Source organism: Panthera uncia, chromosome F2 (assembly GCF_023721935.1).
Source record: "Panthera uncia isolate 11264 chromosome F2, Puncia_PCG_1.0, whole genome shotgun sequence".
Classification (NCBI taxonomy): Eukaryota; Metazoa; Chordata; class Mammalia; order Carnivora; family Felidae; genus Panthera; species Panthera uncia.
The window spans coordinates 75554722-75575308 of record NC_064812.1 but is presented as its reverse complement, the minus strand read 5'-3'; the positions used below and the strand labels follow the sequence as shown (position 1 = coordinate 75575308).

At 41.8% G+C, this 20587-nt stretch overlaps 1 non-coding gene across 1 annotated transcript; it reads left to right on the top strand.

The window, feature by feature from the left end:
• The first annotated feature begins 8561 nt into the window (after positions 1-8561).
• Positions 8562-8646, top strand: TRNAR-UCG (transfer RNA arginine (anticodon UCG)). Its single transcript has one exon. It is a non-coding gene; the product is annotated as a tRNA-Arg (tRNA).
• The last annotated feature ends 11941 nt before the right edge of the window (positions 8647-20587 follow it).

Here is a 20587-nt window from a genome sequence, read left to right as displayed (position 1 = left end):
ATCATGACCTGAGCTGAAGTCAGACGTTTAACCCACTGAGCCACCCAGGGCCCCAACAATAGTTTCTTATAAATGCTAAATAAGTTAACATACCTAAATTGCAAAGTTTAGTACATTAAAAATGTAAAGTAAATTAAAGTGAATTAATGTGAAGTAAAATTAAAAAGTAAATGTGAAAGTCACGTGAAGTAAATTTAAAATGAACCAATGCAATTTTAAACGAACCAATAAAATCGCAGTGTGTTTGATGGGAATTTAATTCATTTGAAATTTTAAATGTTTAGCTTTTATCACTGGAAGGGAAAAAATGTAAAGAAATTTCGTGTCTTGCATTATCTGGAACTGGTAAAAAACATTTTGCTCATTCTATCCATATATTTTCCGTGTAGTAGAACAAGCATAGTGGATACGTTCTACTGTAGGAGGCTATGCCTGAAAATTTCCAAATGGGGGCAGGGGGGACATCTACCACGGTAGTAAGTTGTACTTCGGGAAAGACAAAATAAAGAATGCAAGAGTTTTACCCTCACTAAGGATGCTGTTATGTAAAGAAAGTTTGCTCTTTTTCACAGAAGCCAGGAAAAGGTTTAAAAAAAAAAAAAAAAAAAAAGCCTGGCAAAGCTGGACTGATCTAGGACTAAGGTGAGGTTCTAGAACGAAAGGTTCAGGACTCTGGGACAATTCTCATATTCTCGCACGTTTATCCAAAGCCAAGAAATTTCCAAAAAGAGGTGAACATACTCTAGGGATGGGTTGTAGAGTACAGGGTTATCTGTTTTGTGGCTTTATCTTCCATATTATACTTTTTTTGTGGGTCAGATTGAATGATAGCATGGGGCTTGCTACAAACCGTCAATGGTATAAAGCATCACCAATAAAAATGAAGTTGCTCAGTATATAATATTGCTGTAATGTGTAGGTTTTTAATGTAGAAAGTCAGTTTTTAAATTGTTTTCAATATTAATGTAACAACAATCAATAGGTTATGTGTGTTTACACAGATATATATATACATGTACATATATATACATATATATGTATACATAATATTTAATCTACTGGTGGTCAAATTAACAACTGCTATAAAAATATAGGCAATACATACAAGTGACTGAATTCTGTCCTGTTCTCAATCATTTGTTTGGTTCTGTAACTATCTAACCTGGAGTCAGATGTAGATCTCTCGCTGCTGTCGTTACATTTGCTTTCTTTTAAGTCTTACAGAAACAAAGAAAAACCCCTCCAAAGTGTCCCTGGCTCGAAGTTTTCCTGGCTCTTTCTCGGTGGATTCCAGAGGGTTTGATTACATCCTAGACCTGAAGGGCCCCCTGAATAGCAGGAAGAAGCAGAAGAAGGTATCAGTTTAATTGAAAAGAGTCCATTTTCTCCCAAAGATTTTATTTAGGTCCCCGCCAGAGACTGTGTCTCTTTCCCAGTGGGACACTTTCTCGGGACGCACGTAAAAAGGAATGAAATTCTGACTAAATGTCTAGCGCCACCTATTGGTAGTTAAGTATATATGGATTCTTGGCGACTGACGTTCCCACCAAAGTGGAAATAGAAGTGATTTTGATGATTGTTTCCAATTCATGTCCATACGCGTGCTTTACGATAACTGTTGTATTTAAATATTGATGATGATGATGATGCAAATTGAGTTATTTTAAGTTATGGTTTGTGTTATTCAGTTTCACAATTCCCTTAAAGCAGCACATGCAGGGACAGTTTACTTTTCAATAGTACACGGAAAACGGTAGAAAGATCTAGAGTATGAGGAACAAACAATGACATGGCATCTTCATATTTTGTTTTTTATACCTCGTCTTGAAATGCTGTTGTCACCCACAACACAACGTGCCCTGACTGTACACTGTATCTTTTAACACAGTCTTTGGATTGTTTCTCCCCTGACATCCAAGACTTTGAAATAATAAAGTTATTTAAATACAATTACTTCTCTGTGCTAGGACAAGATGGGCCACCAATGGTGCTGAGACAGCTGGATTTCAGCACGGAACGAATAGAGTTGGACCCTACCTCACACCATAGACCGCCATAATTAACTAAAACATGGCTAAACACCTAAACAAAATGTGGCATATACATACGATACAGTATTTATTCAGCCTTAAAAAGGCAGGAAGTTCTGACACATGCTACAACATGGGTGAACTTTGAGAGCGTTATGCTAAGTGAAATAAGCTTCATTTAGGAGGCAGTCAAGTTCATAGAACAGAAAGCAGGATGCTGGCGGCCAAGGGCTGAGAGGGAGACGGGCGTATGTCATGGTAGGGAATTTTAGTGTGGCAGACTGAAAAGAGTTACACAGCAACGTGGATGTACTCAACACCACTGAACTGTATGCTTGCTGAACTTAATGGTTAAGTTCACCACTGAACTTAATGGTTAAAATGGTCCGTTTTGTTATGTGTATTTTACCACAATGAAAAATAGATAAAATCCTAAAAAAAAAAAATGGATCAAACAGAAATGTAAGAGCTGAAACTACAAAATTCATGAAAGGAAACATAGGCATAAGTGTTCATGATCTTGGTTTAGGGAAAGTTTTCTGATTTTTGACACCAAAAGCACAAGCAACCAATGGAAAAAATACACAAAACAGACATCAAAAGGAACAACTTCCATGCTTCCAGGGAGAACCGTTTGCAAATCATATATCTGACAAGGGACTTGTATCTAGAATATAAAAAGAATTCTGGCAACTCAATAATCAAAAGACAACCCAATTTCAAACGGGGCTTAAGAGTTTGAATAGACATTTCTCCAAGGAAGACATACAAACCGCCAATAAGCACATGAAAAGATCCTCAACCTCATTACTCATTAGGGAAATGCAAATCAAAACCATAATGAGATGATGGTGTATACCCACTACGATGGCACTAATCAAAAAGACCGCTAATAAGGGGCGCCTGGGTGGCTGAGTTGGTTAAGTGTCCTACTTAGGCTCAGGTCATGATTTCGTGGCTTGTGAGTTCTAGCCGGGAACTGGGCTCTCTGCTGTCAGCACAGAGCCTGCTTGAGCTCTTCTGTCCCCCTCTCTCTCTGCCCTCCCCTGCTCACGCACTCTCTATCTCTCTCGAAAAGAAATAAACATTAAAAAAAAAAAAGACTGCTAATAACAAGCATTGGCGAGGATGTAAGCAATTGCAACTCTCGGACGTTGCTGGTGAGATTTTAAAATGGTGCAACCACTTTGGGAAACACTTCAGCAGGTTCCTCAAATGGTTAAATATAGTTACCATATGGTCTAGCAATTCCAGCCCAAGAAAAATGAAAATATGAGTCTGCATAAAAACTTGCATACAAATGTGCATAGCAGCATTATTCACAATAGCCCCCAAACAGAAACAACCCACGTATCTATTAACTGATGAGTGGATAAGTAAACTGTAGTGCACCCCTACAAGGTAATTAATCAACCGGAGAAATAAAGGAAGTCACCGATCCAGGCTACAACATGGATGAGCCTTGCTAAGCAAGGGAAACCAGCCACAAAAGACCACATAGTGTATGATTCCATCTGTATGAAATGTCCCAAATGGGCAAAACTAGAGAGACAGAAGTAGTTGGTGATTTCCTGGGATTATGGAGGTCTGGGGGGAAATGAGAGGAGACTGCCAAAAGCTTTTTTTTTGGGGCGATGAAAACATTTTAAAATTGACTGTGGTTAATTAGTAATTCTAATTAGTAATTTAGTAATTCACAGGTACCTGTGAGTATACTAAAAGCCACCGAATTACACATTTTGAAAGGGTGAATTGTAGGATCTGTGAAACATATTTAAAAAAAAAAACCGTTGTTAAAAAAAAAAAAGAGAGAGTGGATGGGTCAAGACTAGATTCGCCGTCATTAAGCTGTGAGATTGATGAAAATGAAGTGAATAAAGCTCAAAAGAGAAATGCCAAACACCCTTCATGGTACTAAGGCATGCAAAATAATTAGTTTATATTTAGTGACTGTGAGGTTATTACAGTGCTTTATAGCTTGGACATTTATTTTGCTACAGTAATTTCCACTAAAACTGAAAACAGAGACATTGTTCTTACAATCCTCTATCTCCACTCATTCTTTGCAACAGGCAACATGAACTAGTAGCTGAAATCTTGAAATTGTCCCCCAGCTATGACTACTATCCCTCTTCCTGGGATTGTCTTTTATATATGTTAATTTCCTAAATGCACAAGCTGTTATTTTCATTCAGAATGTTAAAGTGACCCGGAGGTAAAAATCATTTAAAAAGTCTTGATTTTCACAGCCTTTTCTGCATTAGAAGCTTAAAGAATCCCCAAGGCAAGGCTTCTCCAAGCCAGGTCTTAAGAACCATCCAGGTGAGAATTTCCTCGGCTGCTTGGTAAAAATGCAGATTAATGCAAGTTACCTCAAACCTACCATACCCCCAGGTGCTTTTTATGCAGACTAGCAGGTGTAGGTTTAGAAATATTTTACTTCCCTACTTCATCAGAGAGTTAGGAGTTTTGAAATCTCATTGCCATATGGAGAATTACAGAATCCTAGAATGTGTAAGCTGAGAGGCACTCAAGAGTAATCTTGGGCAACCCTTTTATTTTATGGAAGAAGAAATGAGATGATTAGCCCAGAGCCATACAGCTATTAGGGGCACAGCCCGGACGAGATGGAGCTCAGGCCCAAAGCAGTGTCCTGACTCAGTTGGAACAAAGCTAGGTTGATCGGGGGCCCCTGGAGCACACAATAATACATCCATCCATAGTTAGCTAGAATCTTGAAGCTTAGTTCTGTATATAAATAGGGTCCAGAGAAGAGAGGAATGAAATAGCATGAAAGAGGTCCCCGTCAAGATGATATTTTAAAGTTTTCTTTGCTAGAGCTCTTCTATATTCACCAACATAAATTTAAAGTTGAATATGTAGTCTCTGAATAGGATTTCGTGCCGTCTCTTACAATATTATGTAAGTGTATGTAAATAAGAAAGCTCAGTTCTGTATTTGTAGAGCCAACTACTCCTTTCCTTGTTGGACACTTGGGACTCCCCATTAAGAGCTTTCTAAATGTTGAGATGCTTCAACAAAGCAATTTCATAAGTTAGTTTTCTCTCCTTCCTTCTCCCTCTCCCTCTCCTTCTCTCTTTCTCTTTCCTTCTTCTGGTCCTGGAAACTGGCCAGCAAGATTATTTATGGCTCTTAGTTCACTCACACCTTAATAATAAACAGAAGCAGTTTTCCTTTGTTTTTGCATTTCAACAGCATGGTAGTTACAAGTTGGCTCCCATCCGAAAGCCCTCTCCGGGTCTAACGTGCTGTGCTGAGTATATACATGATTAACCAGTACAATACGTGCAGCAAAGAAACCAGGTGAGAGATTTATTGATTCTGGCTGAAACAAATTGAAAAGTAACCTTGAACACTTTGTGAAGTCCATAATGAGTTCCACAAATCAACTCTGGAGCCAGTTTAGCACGTCCATTTAGTTGAGGCAAAGAGCCTGTGTTTGATCTAACTTAATAAAGTAATTCCAGTGTAAAAAAGTAGGTCAACAAAATGACGAGATTCTAAAATTCCAAGGGGTGTTGTGTGTGTGTGTGTGTGTGTGTGTGTGTGTGTGTGTTTACTAACAGAAATGCACTTATTTCAAATAGAATTAATGCTTTTGGTAACAGATAACATTTTGTTAGATATTTGGGGGATTCCTTCTACTAACTAATACTTTGTGATTGATTTGTGGAATGAACAAGTGTCCCCACGTAAAGCCGACTGCAAGTAAAATTCAATGACTTGGCCTTTCTAGAAAATTTCTCTGCCCCTTGGGAGTCAGAATTCAAACTGCGACTGTAAACTAGAACAAAGAGTTATTGAGTGTAGTTGATATTACAGAACAGAATTTTGCTGGACTGCTGTTTACCTCATCCGAGTTAAATATATTAACTGAAAACATGAAGAGGCCGTGTCTTCTGAAATTCACTAGAAGGTTAACATATCGGAGTAATCAGAGCAGCATAGAGAGTAACAATTATTTGACTCGCTTGCACCAACTGACTATGTAAAATCAGAAATGGAGAGAATGTGTGTATCTGAGCACATATGAATGATCGGGATGGTAGAGACACAATTTCAGCCTCAAATGTGTCATCGTGGAAGTTTTCTGCCGGTTTGTTTGTTCTGTTTGGGAACCATAAAAGGAATATATCAAATATATCTTCCCTTGGATCTTAAATTTTGTTCACAACATTTTTCAGTTTAGGTTAGGAATTATCTGGTTCTCTAGCGGTAGAGAATTCCCTTTGTGCGGGAAGATCATAACTAGGTGAAAGTGGGCGCAGGTAAATCATCCAGGCAGCTATCAGGAAGTTTGATTCTTTTACAAGGCTGCAAATTTTTTCCTGGTCCCAAATAAAAATGACTAAGTTCCCCGAAGTGTGGGGTGATAAGAGAATCAAAAACGAGTAACCGTGCTGCATTCTGACTGCAATCGACTCCTTGTTTTGGTAGAAAAACCCACATATTTAAGAATTGAATAGTAAGCCCTCGGTCTATTGCTTACAACTAGAAGAACTCTGTCTTCTCTAGGCAAATGTTTCCAGACAGAAAACCTACCACAATCAATTTTAGAAAAATATTCCTCTTTGAGGCAGGAAGGACAAATAAGACGTTTAAACAGCAGCTGGTAAAATCATTTGCTAACCCTCAGTGTGGTAGCTGAGGCCGCCCTGACCCACAGCCGTGATGCCTTGCTTCGCAGAGAACTGGCAGTGGGGTCTTGCACTGACCGAGAACTCCAGCGATTGCAACATCAAGCAAGCCATGTTGCCACTCATGCTTAAATCTGAAAGCCGTCTGGTTAGGGTACGGCTCAATGTGTAGACAAAGAAGGCTTTTCTTTGTCATTTTGAGTCCTCGGAAAACTAGAGAATGCATTTTTGCACAGAACATGGTCATGTGCCTTTTAAATCCCTTTGTGAAAATCATTTAAGAGGATAACGTATTGACTACGGATGAGAAATTTCTCCTACACAAATATTTTTCAAGTTCATGCAATCCCCAACCTTATTTAGTACCACTGAGCGTGATGCTGAATTTTTCTGGAATATGTTATCAAGTTCCCAAATGAACAAGAGCATACCTGGTAAACATATACAACCGACACGTATTAGGAAAACGGAAAAGGGTTGTGTGTTAAAACTTTCTTCCCATCTTACTGTTACTCTAGTGTCGTTTTGAACTTGATCAACATAAGGTAAACTTATCTTTTTTTTTTCTCCTTTTTTCAAAGTTCATCAGTATCCCAGCCATAAACTGTAATTGCCATTTAATTTTAATGAGACTGAGAAAGAGAGGGTGAAAACTCATTTTACCCATTCCAGGCAGGAAGGTGGAAAGAGAGGAAACACCTCATTTAGGATGCTGAAGTAGATTTGTACAATGCTTTAAGCAAGATTCTTTCAAAAGTAACTATAAAGTCAAGTTGAAAATAAGACATGAAATAATAAATCAGGTTTAAAATCAAACTTGTCAGATGTTAAAATTGTTCTATGACTAATCATAAATCCATTAGTTTATGTGCTAGAACATTTTTCTATTAACTACTATGGAAGAGAAGATAATTCATTTACTGCTAATGTGGAAATGAGCCTGTGGGGGGACGGGGGTGGGGGAGTGGTGCAGGGGAATAGGGAAGGAATAATATCCTGATTGGTGCAACCCTAGTGTCTGTTATCTTCCAAGCAGGTTTCAATTTCAAACAAAACTTTTAATATCTGTGTCTTTTCCAGATTGTCTCTGATTTCTAGTTTTTAAACATTTTTTTAATGTTTATTTTTGAGAGAGTGAGAGAGAGAGACAGACAGAGCACGAGCAGGGGAAGGGGCAGAGGGAGAGGAGGACACAGAATCCAAAGCGGGCTCCAGGCTCTGAGCTGTCAGCACAGAGCGGGATATGGGGCTCGAACCCACCAACCACGAGACCGTGACCGGAGCTGAAGTTGGATGCTTAACAGACTGAGCCACCCAGGCGCCCCTGATTTCTAATTTTTTAAAATAGCAGTTTTACTGTTATGATTGACATACTATACGATTCACCCATTTCAAATATACCATTCAGTGGTTATTAGCAAACTCAGAGCTGTGTGATCATCCCCTCAATCAAGTTTACAGCACTCCATCACCCTACAAAGAAGCCCTAACCCTTTTAGCCATCACCCCGGTTTCTCCGTACCCCCAGCCCAAGCAACTGGTCATCTATTTTCTGTCTATGAATTTGCCCACTCTGTACCCCTCATATAAAGGGAATCATGCAGTATGTGGTCCTTTGAAGAAAACCTTTTCATCTGTGACTAATTTTGAAAACTTACAGAGGGTTACTAAAATAAAACTTACACAAAAGTCCATTTTTCCTTTATCCAAATTCATCTATTTTAACTAAATGTTAGTGGGTTTCAATGTCTTCATTCCTGCAGCAATACAACAGTAAAAAAAATTCTATTTATGTATGAATGGTCTGTGATTGCTTATAAATAATTTGGATCGTCATGTTGAACATTCTTAAAATTACTTGAAATTTTGGGGTGCCTGGCTGGCTCAGTCGGTTGAGCGTCTGACTTCGGCTCAGGTCGTGATTTTGCGGTTCGTGGGTTCAAGCCCCACATCGGGCTCTGTGTTGACAGCTCAAAGCCTGGAGTCTGTTTCAGATTCTCTGTCTCCCTCTCTCTCTGCCCGCTCATGCTCTGTCTCTCTGTCTCCAAAATAAATAAACATTAAAAAAATTTTAAAAAATTTCTTGAAATTTCAGGGATAGATACGTATTTGATACAGGCCAAATGATTCTTTCTGCATGAGCCCAGAAATACACGAAAGCGTAAGACTCTAGCAAGTGAAATGAACTGAACACAATACACAAGAAATAGGATTTGAGAAAGCCAAAAAGATGCCAACCCCTTTTCCACCATTCTTATCAAATTTTGATAATTAACTAGTATTTATTAAGCACTTTGTGTCCCAAAGTGGTATAAGGAGGTATAAAGTGGCATAAAGAGGCATCTGAACAGTGGCCAATTTTAACAAAAATAACCAACCGCAATATACTGGGGTCTGTACGCTGTTAGCAAAATTTTGAAAAGTGGCAGGGCGCCTGGCTGGCTCCGTTAGAAGGGCGTGCGACTGGTGATCTCAGGGCCGTGAGTTCCAGCCCCACGTTGGGTGTAGAGATTACTTAAACAAATGAATAAAGTTTTTAAAAGTTTTTGAAAGATCGCCACGGAAGACATAAATAGTCAACTCTTTCTGGGAGGAAGCCACTACAGGAATCACAGAAAGGGATGTAGCTGAAGAAAAAGAAAAAAATTGAGTCCTAATTTTTTCCCTTTGGCAAAAAGACATTAAAGGTGGCCCAGGCAACGTCTGTTTTATGGGAAAAGTGGTAAGATGAAGTTAAGAAGATGGTTTGTTCTGGAGTTTTATTATTTTGCAAACAAGCCAGGCCTAAGAGCCTAAGGTACATGTTTTGCTTGTTGGTTTTTTAGGAATAATAGTATTCAGGGTACCTACCATACATTTAAACTAGCACACATTACGATTTTCCTCTATGTTGGCGCAATTCTATCCTATCATTAACACCTTCCTACTTTTACTATGTTAGCAGTGTTCTTCCTCAGGAAGAGGACCACGGGAAGGCTTGTAATACAGATTCCCCAGGCCCTCGGGAGGAGTCTGGGAGACACGGCTGGGAGCATGCTACCCTTGGAGTCCATAATGGGAAGCTAAGTTTAGGACACTGTGTTACCACATTAGTCTATGGATAGAAAGTATCACTACAAAAATACTGAACGAAAAGCATGTTGACCTAAGTGTTCAAGCCAGGCTGGAGTGCTCACAGTAATCGAAGGCAACCGGAGTCCTTCAAGCCCTGGGAGAATGACACACAGGCCAGCAGGAAAATGGTGGAAATGGCCTTTTTACACGTGAGAAACCGTGTTAACAGCGTGGAACGGTAGAAAAAGCATAAACCGTGAAATCGAAGGATCCAATCCTTCCCAGATTTGTGACTCTGGGGCATCGTTTCATCTCTCTGAACTTCATTTTCTTTTTTGTGGGGGCGGGGTTGGGGGGGAAGGAAGCAGTATGAATATCTAAGCGGTAGGGTTATTTTGAAGATGAATTTGAAGTATGTATGTAAAAATACTTTGCAGAGTGCGAAGCATAAATATGAATTCTTATATTTTGCAAAACGACAAAGGGCTTTTCCTCATTCATGCGCTTAAAAATGCAGTATCCCCTTTAAAAAAAGAAATGAACTTACATACCAGAAGGGAGGTGGGTGGGGGCTGGCTGCAGTAGGCGATGGCACTTGCCTATTGGAGGGCACCGGCCATGATGAGCACTGGGTGATGTATGGAAGTAGTGATTCACCACATTGTACATCTGAAACTAATAGGACACTGTATCTTAACTAACTGGAATTTAAATAAAGACTTTATTTTTAAATGTTTATTTATTTTTGAGAAAGAGGGAGAGACAGAGAGGGAGGGCAGAAAGTGAGAGACAGGGAATGCCAAGCCGTCCCGGTGTGGTCAGCGCAGAGCCCCATGTGGGGCTCGAACCATGAGCACTGAGATCATGACCTGAACTGAAATCAAGCGTCAGATGTTTAACTGAGTGAGCCACCCGGGGGCCCCTTAAATAAAAACCTTTAAGAAAATTAAAACACGGGGGGCCCTGGGGGGCTCAGTCGGTTGAGCACCCGACTTCGGCTCAGGTCATGATCTCACAGTCTATGGGTTTGACCCCCAAGTAGGGCTTTGGGCTGACAGCGCGGAGCCTGCTTCAGATTCTCTCTCTGTCTCCCTCTCTCTCTGCCCCTCCTCTGCTTGCGCTCGGTCTCTCAAAACTAAACGTTAAAAAAAAAAAAAAAAGAAAGAAAGAAACGTAAAACTGAGGGAACGTGACTCCACCATTTAAGCATCTTTAAGCCTACTGCTAAATGCAACTTAGAATGGAAAGCATTTTGGATGAACAGTTCAGCGTCTGCCCGGAAAATGCAATTTTTCCCCAATGAACAATTGCAAACCCTCCGTCTGAACGAAGGCCTTAGTATGGCAGCAATGTGTTAAGAGGTACAAACAATGAATCAGTGTTATTATATGTAAATATCTCCCATACACAGAAACTTGTGACCACAGCTGTTTGTTGATGGTGATGGGAACAAAAGGATGATGGGACCGGAGGGGCCTTGTGACAGCCAGGACTCCAGGTTGTAGTTAGAAGTCAGATGAGTGGGGGATGGTGTGGAGAGTTTGCCCCCAAAGTCTGATCTCATTAGAAAGACAAAGGCACCTCACGAGTTGTGGGGTGAGCCTAGGCCATTCGTTACATGTGATCTACAGGGTGGCATGTGTGTTGTCACAGCTCCAAATGCCTTAGGGAAAGGACTACACCCTTTGATTCCCCAGATTGGCTATTAGAAAAGTCGCGTGGGGCGCCTGGGTGGCTCAGTCGGTTAAGCGGCCGACTTCGGCTCAGGTCACGATCTCGCGGTCCGTGAGTTCGAGCCCCGCGTCGGGCTCTGTGCTGACGGCTCAGAGCCTGGAGCCTGTTTCAGATTCTGTGTCTCCCTCTCTCTGACCCTCCCCCCTTCATGCTCTGTCTCTGTCTCAAAAATAAATAAACGTTAAAAAAAAAAAAAAAAGAAAAGTAGCGTCTTTTTCTTCATTGCTAAAACAGAAGAAATTAAATATATATATGTAATTTATATAGATGATATGTAGGAGTATCTTTCGGTTAATCATATAGGCTTCGATTTGGCAGCAGGAGAAAGAATTCACAGCTGTGGCTTAGAAGCAGGCCATCAGAAGGTTAGGTTAACCTAATTCTCCCTTTCGTCCTTGCTAGAGTTTGCCGTCCAGGCCTTTTAGTCCTTCTACGTCCGCACTAAATCCGGGCAGGGAGGCTGAATGCTTTCCTGTCTCTACCCACCACAACACGCAGCCTCCTCCTGCCACAGTAAATAACGTCAACAAGGGGGGTGGTTGATTTGGCGCTTAGTAGTGATAGAGGTTTTCATCTAGTATCACGTTTATAGTCAATTTGTTACCTCCTTTGAAAAGAATAAAGAAAGGGGAGCCTGGGTGGCTCCGTCGCTTGAGTGTCCAACTCCTGATTTGGGCTCAGGTCACGATCCCAGGGTCATGGGATCGAGCTCCGGTTCGGGCTCTGTGCTGAGTGGGGAGCCTGCTTGGGATTCTCTCTCTCCCTCTCTCCCTCTCTCGCTCTCTCCCTCTTTCTCAAATTAATTAATTAACTAAAACAATAAAGAAGGACGAGGAACCTGAAAGTGCAAAATGAGAAAAAGGCTGCTGTTTTAAGGTCCCGGGTTTTCTGAGAGAGGCTCTCAGAGGTCTCTTGGCCGTGGGGTGGGACAGGGCGCCGTCCTGCCCGGCCTGCGGGGCAGAGACAGAGATCTCGCAAGGGAGCAGGTCGGAACTCCGGTAGCAATGCAAGAGTTCGGTGGACATCAGATGAACCTTTTAACAAAAAACGGGGGCTTGTATTTTGCATGACTTTGCCATTTCACGTTTCCAGCGATTTATCTTTACCGTCTTTGGAAAGTATCCACGTGCGACAGGTTGGCAATAAAGAAAAAAACCCGATCCTTCTCCACCGACGGGTTGAGAAGCTGTGCTTTCAAGAACGCGTCATTGCGGGGCGCCTGGGTGGCGCAGTCGGTTAAGCGTCGGACTTCAGCCAGGTCACGATCTCGCGGTCCGTGAGTTCGAGCCCCGCGTCAGGCTCTGGGCTGATGGCTCGGAGCCTGGAGCCTGTTTCCGATTCTGTGTCTCCCTCTCTCTCTGCCCCTCCCCCGTTCATGCTCTGTCTCTCTCTGTCCCAAAAATAAATTAAAAAAAACGTTGAAAAAAAAAAAATTAAAAAAAAAAAAAAAAAAAAGAACGCGTCATTGCGATCAGCCTTTCGACTACGGGGTCATTTTCTCCCCAGAAATAGTGCCGTGGGCGGAGAGAGAGGGGGTGGGGAGGGGTGCCTGGCCTCAGATCTCGCTGTTGTTTGCTGTGGGCGTAGGGGTCTTTCTTAGTCAACCTGCAGGTGGCTTGGTAGAGATTCCTTCTTCCCAGCTCCTGGCTCCAGGCGATAGCTGTGGTCTCATCCCCTCAACAAACACCTTCAAAGAGCTAGCTGTAGATATGAAGAGGGCAGGAAGATTGGCTTTCTCCAAAGACAGAGAGACTGGAGGGGGAGGGGGGAGGTGAAAATCATATTCTTAATCACAAGCAAACACAATTAACCGGCAACTGGATTAAGATACCTACCTAATCAGTCAAAATTATTTAGAGGCTCTTATAACCATCACCCTTCTTTTGAAAGTTCTTAGTTACTCTGCGAGATAATACTCGGTTAATGAACTACATGTCCATAGGGAACATTCCTCCCTCTTAAATCGACATCATGAGGCTTCAGTGAAAGCAATGCAAGCTCTCAGGGGGAAGAGTGTGTCAAAGAAATGACAAGACATGGAAATGACTAGTGAGCCACTAACCAGCAGTCAAAAGTGTCCCCAGTTTTGGTCCAACTGAGGGCATGGGGAAATCCTCTACTGGCTGAGCTCAGTCTCCGGCAATCATTCATTCGCTCGACAAATCTTGCTGAGTCCCCCCGATGCGCCAGTCACCATCTGTCCTGGGCACAGTGGATCCAGGAAAATGCACAACACAGATAACGTCTCAGGGAGCCGGCATTTTAATGGGGAGAGGGATGGATGGCAAACAGAGAAATATGAAATATGATGACTGCCAATAATAAAGTTATAAAGCAGGTGAGAGAACAGAGTGTGATAGGTTTGTCGGGGAGGTGGCGGACATTGGCTACTTTAGGTAGGATGGTCTCAGACTAGGTGTCATCATTCAGTGAGGGAGCCCGCCATAAAAAAATATTGGGGGCTTTGGCTCCATGCAGAGGGAGGAGAACGGAGGCTTCAAGGAGGAAGAAGCTTGGGCTATTTTAAGAACAGGGAGAGGCCGGTTGGCTAGAATATCGTGATGTGGGCACAGAGCAGTGAGAGGTGGGACTAGAGAGAGAGGTAAGAGCTAGTTTATGCGGGACCGCATAGGCTACTGCAATGGATAGGATGCCTCCGGAGGGTTGAACTGGGATTGGTGATTACACGTGAGGCTCAAGCATCAGAAATGTTCACTATTAAAAGGTACCCAAATCAATTGCTAGCCAAAAGCGTTGAAAAGCATTTACATTACTAACCTTAATTTTTTTTTAATTTTTAATGTTTTTATTTATTTTTGAGAGACAGAGTGTGAGCAAGGGAGGGACAGAGAGAGAGAGAGAGAGACAGAATCCAAAGCAGGCTCCAGGCTCCGAGCTGTCAGCACAGAGCCCCACGCGGGGCCCGAACTCACAAACTGTGAGGTCATGACCTGAGCCGAAGTCGGGTGCTCAACCGACTGAGCCGCCCGGGCGCCCCAACATTACTCATCTTTAGAAATATGCTACTGTAATTCATCTGTTAAATAGAATAAACTAAGTAATGGCAAAATCAGACTCGTATAAGCCCTTCAACTACTGGAGACTTAAACTGTGCAAGAATTAAAGGTTCAGTGTGAACAACTCTTCCACGACTCAGTTGGTCTATTACATATGTTTTGTAAGTCTCACTCCGTAAGTGATCAAACCAGTTGATTCATCGTCATTAAATCATTCATGCCTATGGTCTTCGCTTAAGTAGAGGCTGCCCCTTCTGGCTCTGGGATGTTTGATCATCATGTTTTCTGAAGAAACAACCCAGTGAGACTTTCCTCCTTCGGATCTGAAAAGGAAGAAAAGATCTGCCCAGCAGAGACGAGCCTGGGGTGAGCCCTGGGCTGTCCACTGCAACTGAACTTGTACCAGCTCACTGTGCGGGTGGTGGGGGTGGCAGGGGGGAGGTTGAGGGGGGCAGGGGAGATTAGCAGGGCAGCTCCAAGCTATGCCGAGAGAAAGCAGCCGTGGGAGATGCAGTGGGGGGGGGGGGGGCTGAGCCCAGTTTGGAGGCTCAGAGGCTGGTCTTCATTTTAATACTGTTCCACCAAACTTTCTCTCTCATGCTGAAGATGGAAACGACTCATGGGAATTCAGTCATGCATAGAAGCAGGGTAAATGAGATTGGTGAACCTCTGCACTTTGGGCAAGTCGTGAAATCTGCCTTGTTATGCATTATTTTCTTCATGTAAGATCATGAAGAGTAATGTCTGTGTGGGTGTGGCTGACAGCAGGGAGAGGCAATATATTTATGTAGTATTTCCTCAAAGCGGCCACACATTCCATGAACGCTTCTGGAAAATGTTATTTTTTTTTTTTTAATTTTTTTTTCCAACGTTTTTTATTTATTTTTGGGACAGAGAGAGACAGAGCATGAACGGGGGAGGGGCAGAGAGAGAGGGAGACACAGAATCGGAAACAGGCTCCAGGCTCCGAGCCATCAGCCCAGAGCCTGACTCGGGGCTCGAACTCACGGACCGCGAGATCGTGACCTGGCTGAAGTCGGACGCTTAACCGACTGCGCCACCCAGGTGCCCCTGGAAAATGTTATTTAACCCTTATCCCTCTTGCTTCCTTAGAGTTTTTCGTAAAAGAAATCCTCCTAGGTCGAGCCCATCTCTAGTTTTCCTTTAGCTCTGATGGAAAGCCCAAGGGATATACTTTTTTCATATTTTATTTTTAAGTAATCTCTGAGCTCAACATGGAGCTCAACCTTACAACCCCAAGGTCTAGAGTCACGTGCTGTATGGAGTGAGCCAGCCAGGTGCCCCTAGTTTTTTTGGTTTTAAAGGTACAATCTTGTAGTTCCAAAAGTATGGGTGACCTCATTCGAAACAAACAAAAGTAATGTCTTGTAATTTTTTTAATATTTATTTATTTTTGAGAGAGAGAGAGAGAGCACAAGCAGGGGAGGGGCAGACAGAGAGGGAGACACAGAATCCGCAGCAGGTTCCAGGCTCTGAGCTGTTAGCACAGAGCCTGATGCAGGGCTCGAACTCACGAACCAGGAGATCATGACCTGAGCTGAAGTCAGAGGCTTAACCGACTGAGCCACCCAGGCTCCCCTGTAATTTTGTTTTTAAGTTATTCCTGAGGAATATGCTGGGGAGTAAAGATAGTGAAGAAGAAGACTTTGATATTATACTTTATGGTCACCTCTCATACTTAGAATAATTTTCACATAAATTGAAACATGTAATGCTTTCCTTCCCTTGCTTCTAAACATGGCAAGTGGAGTTCATACAGAGGTATTTATGGGCCTGGGAGCCAAGAGCAGGCAGGTGGAGCGGTAAGAAGACTGATTGCATCAAGCAAATACGCAGATATCTCGAGGGTAATGGGAACCAGGTGTCTTACTCTTGGAAAGGGATTTACAAATATGGAAAGGTAGTGGGCTAGCAGGAACTCTGAGACGTTGGACTGGCATTGGAGATATCCTCAATTAACTCATGGTTTTAATAGATTTTAGAGGTTGGGGCACCTGGGTGGCTCAGTCGGTTAAGCGTCCGACTTCGGCTCAGGTCACGATCTCGAGGTCTGTGGGTTCGAGCCCCGCGTCGGGCTCTGGGCTGATGGCTCCGAGCCTGGAGCCTGCTTCCGATTCTGTGTCTCCCTCTCTCTCTCTGCCCCTCCCCCGTTCATGCTCTGTCTCTGTCTCAAAAATAAATAAACGTTAAAAAAAATTTAATAGATTTTAGAGGTAGATAAGGACATACAGTAGATACATGTGTATATGTACTTGCACACGCGGATGCATGTTTCCCAGCTCTGTCTGCTCAGTGTATGCAGAAGCGGTGGTGCCCCGGTATCTATGACAACCAAGATCCTGGTTTCCAAATGCCATCCTCCACTGAAAGATGCCCTTGATGCCTTGGAGAAATGACTGAATCAGGGCTAAGGCAGGGGATGTTCAAGATGAGCCTGGGCTATCTTGTTATGCTCAAAAGTAAGGAAATGGCCAAAGACTGATAAGGACATAGCCAAAGGACACGGGAGCCGGCTCGAAAGGTACCCAAATCTGCGTTGACCAAAATGTCGACACCTTGAACAGCCAAACAAATAACACCAGTTCAGGATGACTATCAAGAAGGAATCTTGATAGTCAGGATGACTATAAAGAAGGAATCCATGAATCCATCCTGATATAAATAAATAAATAAACAAACAAATAAATAAATAAGTGGATAAACTTCTGTATAATAGAAGGAATAAATAAATATAGAAGAAATGATAGGAATAGAAAACCACCATTTGTCACCCATCTAAGTGGATGCTAAGGCAGGTGGGTGGAGGTTTGAGGAGGAGTATGATAGGAGTATAATGGCAGAACTCCCCCTACAAAAAACACTTCTCAGTTGCACAGGGGAAAATGATGATGTGAAGGCAGAGAAACTGGGCAGATATCAATGTCATCAGGTGACCAAGGCTAATTCGCCAGTGATGATATGGGCTGACATCTAGCCTCCCTGAGAAGAGCACATTCCCATTTGGGCAGATTTCCTACCAAGGCTACGTGAGCCCATAGCAGACAGACTTCGTCGCGGAACATCTTTTTGGAATGAAAACCCCGCATTCTTCAAAACTATAAACAAGAAAGACCATGAACCGAGGAACTGTTTCCAATGGAAGTCTGAAGAGACACAATAACTAAATACAATGTGTGATCCTGGACTGAACATTGGACCAGAAAAAAAAAAGAGAGAGAGTTTGTTAGAGCAGTTTGCAAAATTTGAGTTGGGCGTGGGGCTTAGATGGATGGTAGTGATGTTTATTTCCTGATTTGTTTGGTTGTTTGGTGGTCATATGGGAGTGTGTTCCATAGAATGAGGGAGACATTGCATCACAGCTTTGCTCTTAACCGGTTCAGAAAAAGGTTAATGACATATGTGTCTATGTTTTATTATATAAGATATAACATAATACACTGATGTATCACATAGTTATGTAGTATCCAGAATGTATTGGTATATGTTAGTGATAACGAATATATGTGTTGTATATTTATATTGTTCTATACATTACACATTTTTAGAAAGGGAGAGTGAGCTAAAGTAAATGTGGGGAAAAGTCCTTGTTTATTTAGACAGAAATGGAGCAAAAGTGATAAAATGCTGCCAAATTGTCTTAGTGACTGTGATGCAGTTTTTTTTTTTTAACGTTTTTTTTTTTTTAACGTTTTTTTTTTTTTTTTTTTTTTTTTTTTTTTGTGGAGAGGGAGAAAGAGGATGAACGGGGGGGGGGCAGAGAGAGAGGGAGACACAGAATCGGAAACAGGCTCCAGGCTCCGAGCCATCAGCCCAGAGCCTGACGCGGGGCTCGAACTCACAGACCGCGAGATCGTGACCTGGCTGAAGTCGGACGCTTAACCGACTGCGCCACCCAGGCGCCCCATGATGATGCAGTTTTTTATACTATTCTTGCAACTTCTAAGTATGAAGTTATTTCAAAATAAATGATTTTAAAAGAGCACCTGTGTGTTTATATATGTGCATAAGTAACAAGTGGTTTCCTATATTAGCGTAATATGTGAAATTGCCTGGGCAAGACATTTCCATGTTCCCAAATTCTCACTAGGGTAATTATAAAGAACTCGGAAAAAAGCAGGGTGTGGGTTATGCAGTCCCTTCCTGCCCTAAGATTCTGTCAATGTCAGGTGAGTTGCAGGGAAATGTTACATAAAAAGAAAGTATAAGAAAGAAAGAGTTGTCTATTTGACTCCAAATTCCAGTTTTAAATTAGCCACTGAAATAACCTATTAGCTTTACTAAAATAATGGTTATCCAGTAAATCCATGGTCTTAATTCATAAAAATAGCATCTGCTTTGCCCTGGATCAAAGCTGAGACGTTCTGCATAGTAATGAGTTAAAAAAATAAAAAGCTTTTGCTCTAAAAACAGCAGCATTCCATTATTGCCCAAAGTAGTGCGGTCTCTCTACAATTCCTACTTCCATTACACTCATTTTTTTTTTTTTTTTGGGACAAAGAACCTTTGGTAAATACATATATACCCAAACATTCATGGGCACACGCACACACACACACACCCACACACACTCGCACAGTTTCACTCAGTGCTTTTACTTGGTAAAAATCTTTGTGACTTTTGTTCTTTTCTTTATCTGGAAAAGTTGGGACGACATGAGGTAGTATCCTTTTCTCTTTTTGAGGACACTGAGGAGGCAGTGTCACTGACTCACTGTTTACCTAGTGGCGAGTTACTGAACAACCACAACTAGACTGGAGAATCTTTTCATTATGCTACACTGAAAGATCCAGGCAAGGTTTGTACGTTTGGGGTCATTCTTCCTTTAAATATATGTGTACAGGCATAGTTACCAAAATTGAACTTTGTCTCTATGACTTTAGAACAATCTAGTCCTACCCAGATAAGTACTGGTTGCAATGTGTCTCTTTGCATTTCAAAGATTTCCTTTTTTCCCAAAGTTTATTTATGTATTGAGAAAGAGAGAAAGAGAGAGAGTGCACAAGTCGGAGGGAGGGGGTGGACAGAGACACAGGGAGAGAGAGAATCCCAAACAGGCTCCAAGCTGTCAGCACAGAGCCCGACATGGGGCTCGATCTTACAAACCGTGAGATCATGACCTAGGCTGAAACCAAGAGCAAGTTGGACGCTTAACCCACTGAGCTACCCATGTGCCCCTGCATTTCAAATATCTTCTAATAGAATATTGAATGTCTTATGAATCTATGTATTTTTTCCTTGCCAGTCTTCACACAGTTCCAGAAGGTTGACATGCATAAAACAAACATATTTTTTTTACCACCAAAGTTAAAATGTCATATTCACATGTAATTGTAAAATGTACAATAGGTTATAGAACTCTCAAAACATTTGCCAATAGACAATTTTGATGAAAGCATGACAATGTTGTTTATTACTAGTTGTAAGAGATGCTACAATAGTATGAAATTCCATTTATGTTTTTCTTGAAAACGTTTCTTTAGTTGTTAATAATGCATTTACCTTCAGTACTATGGTAGCTTTTTAAAATGTATTCTCAAAACAAACTGAGGGTTGATGGGGGGTGGGAGGGAGGGGAGGGTGGGTGATGGGTATTGAAGAGGGCATCTTTTGGGATGAGCACTGGGTGTTGTATGGAAACCAATTTGACAATAAATTTCATATATTAAAAAAATAAATAAGTAAATATAATGAGTATCTATTTGGGGATTTAAAAAAATAATAAAATAAAATTTATTCTCCTAGGGCACCTGGTGGCTCAGTCAGTAAAGCATCTGACTCTTGATTTTGGCTCAGGTTATGATCTCATGGTTTGTGGGACTGAGCTCCCCGTCCAGCTCTGTGCTGACAGCTTGGAACCTGTGTGGATTCACTCACTCCCTCCCTCTCTCTCTCTGCCACTCCCCTGCATGTGTGCATTCTCTCTCTCTCTCTTAAAATAAATAGATAAATATTTAAAATAAAATGTATTCTCCCACCATGCCTTCATATGCTAGCATGCATTAATTTAAATTTTATTATTAAATACCTGTGTTAACGCTTACCATGTCCCAGGCCCTATGCTAAGCAGTTTATG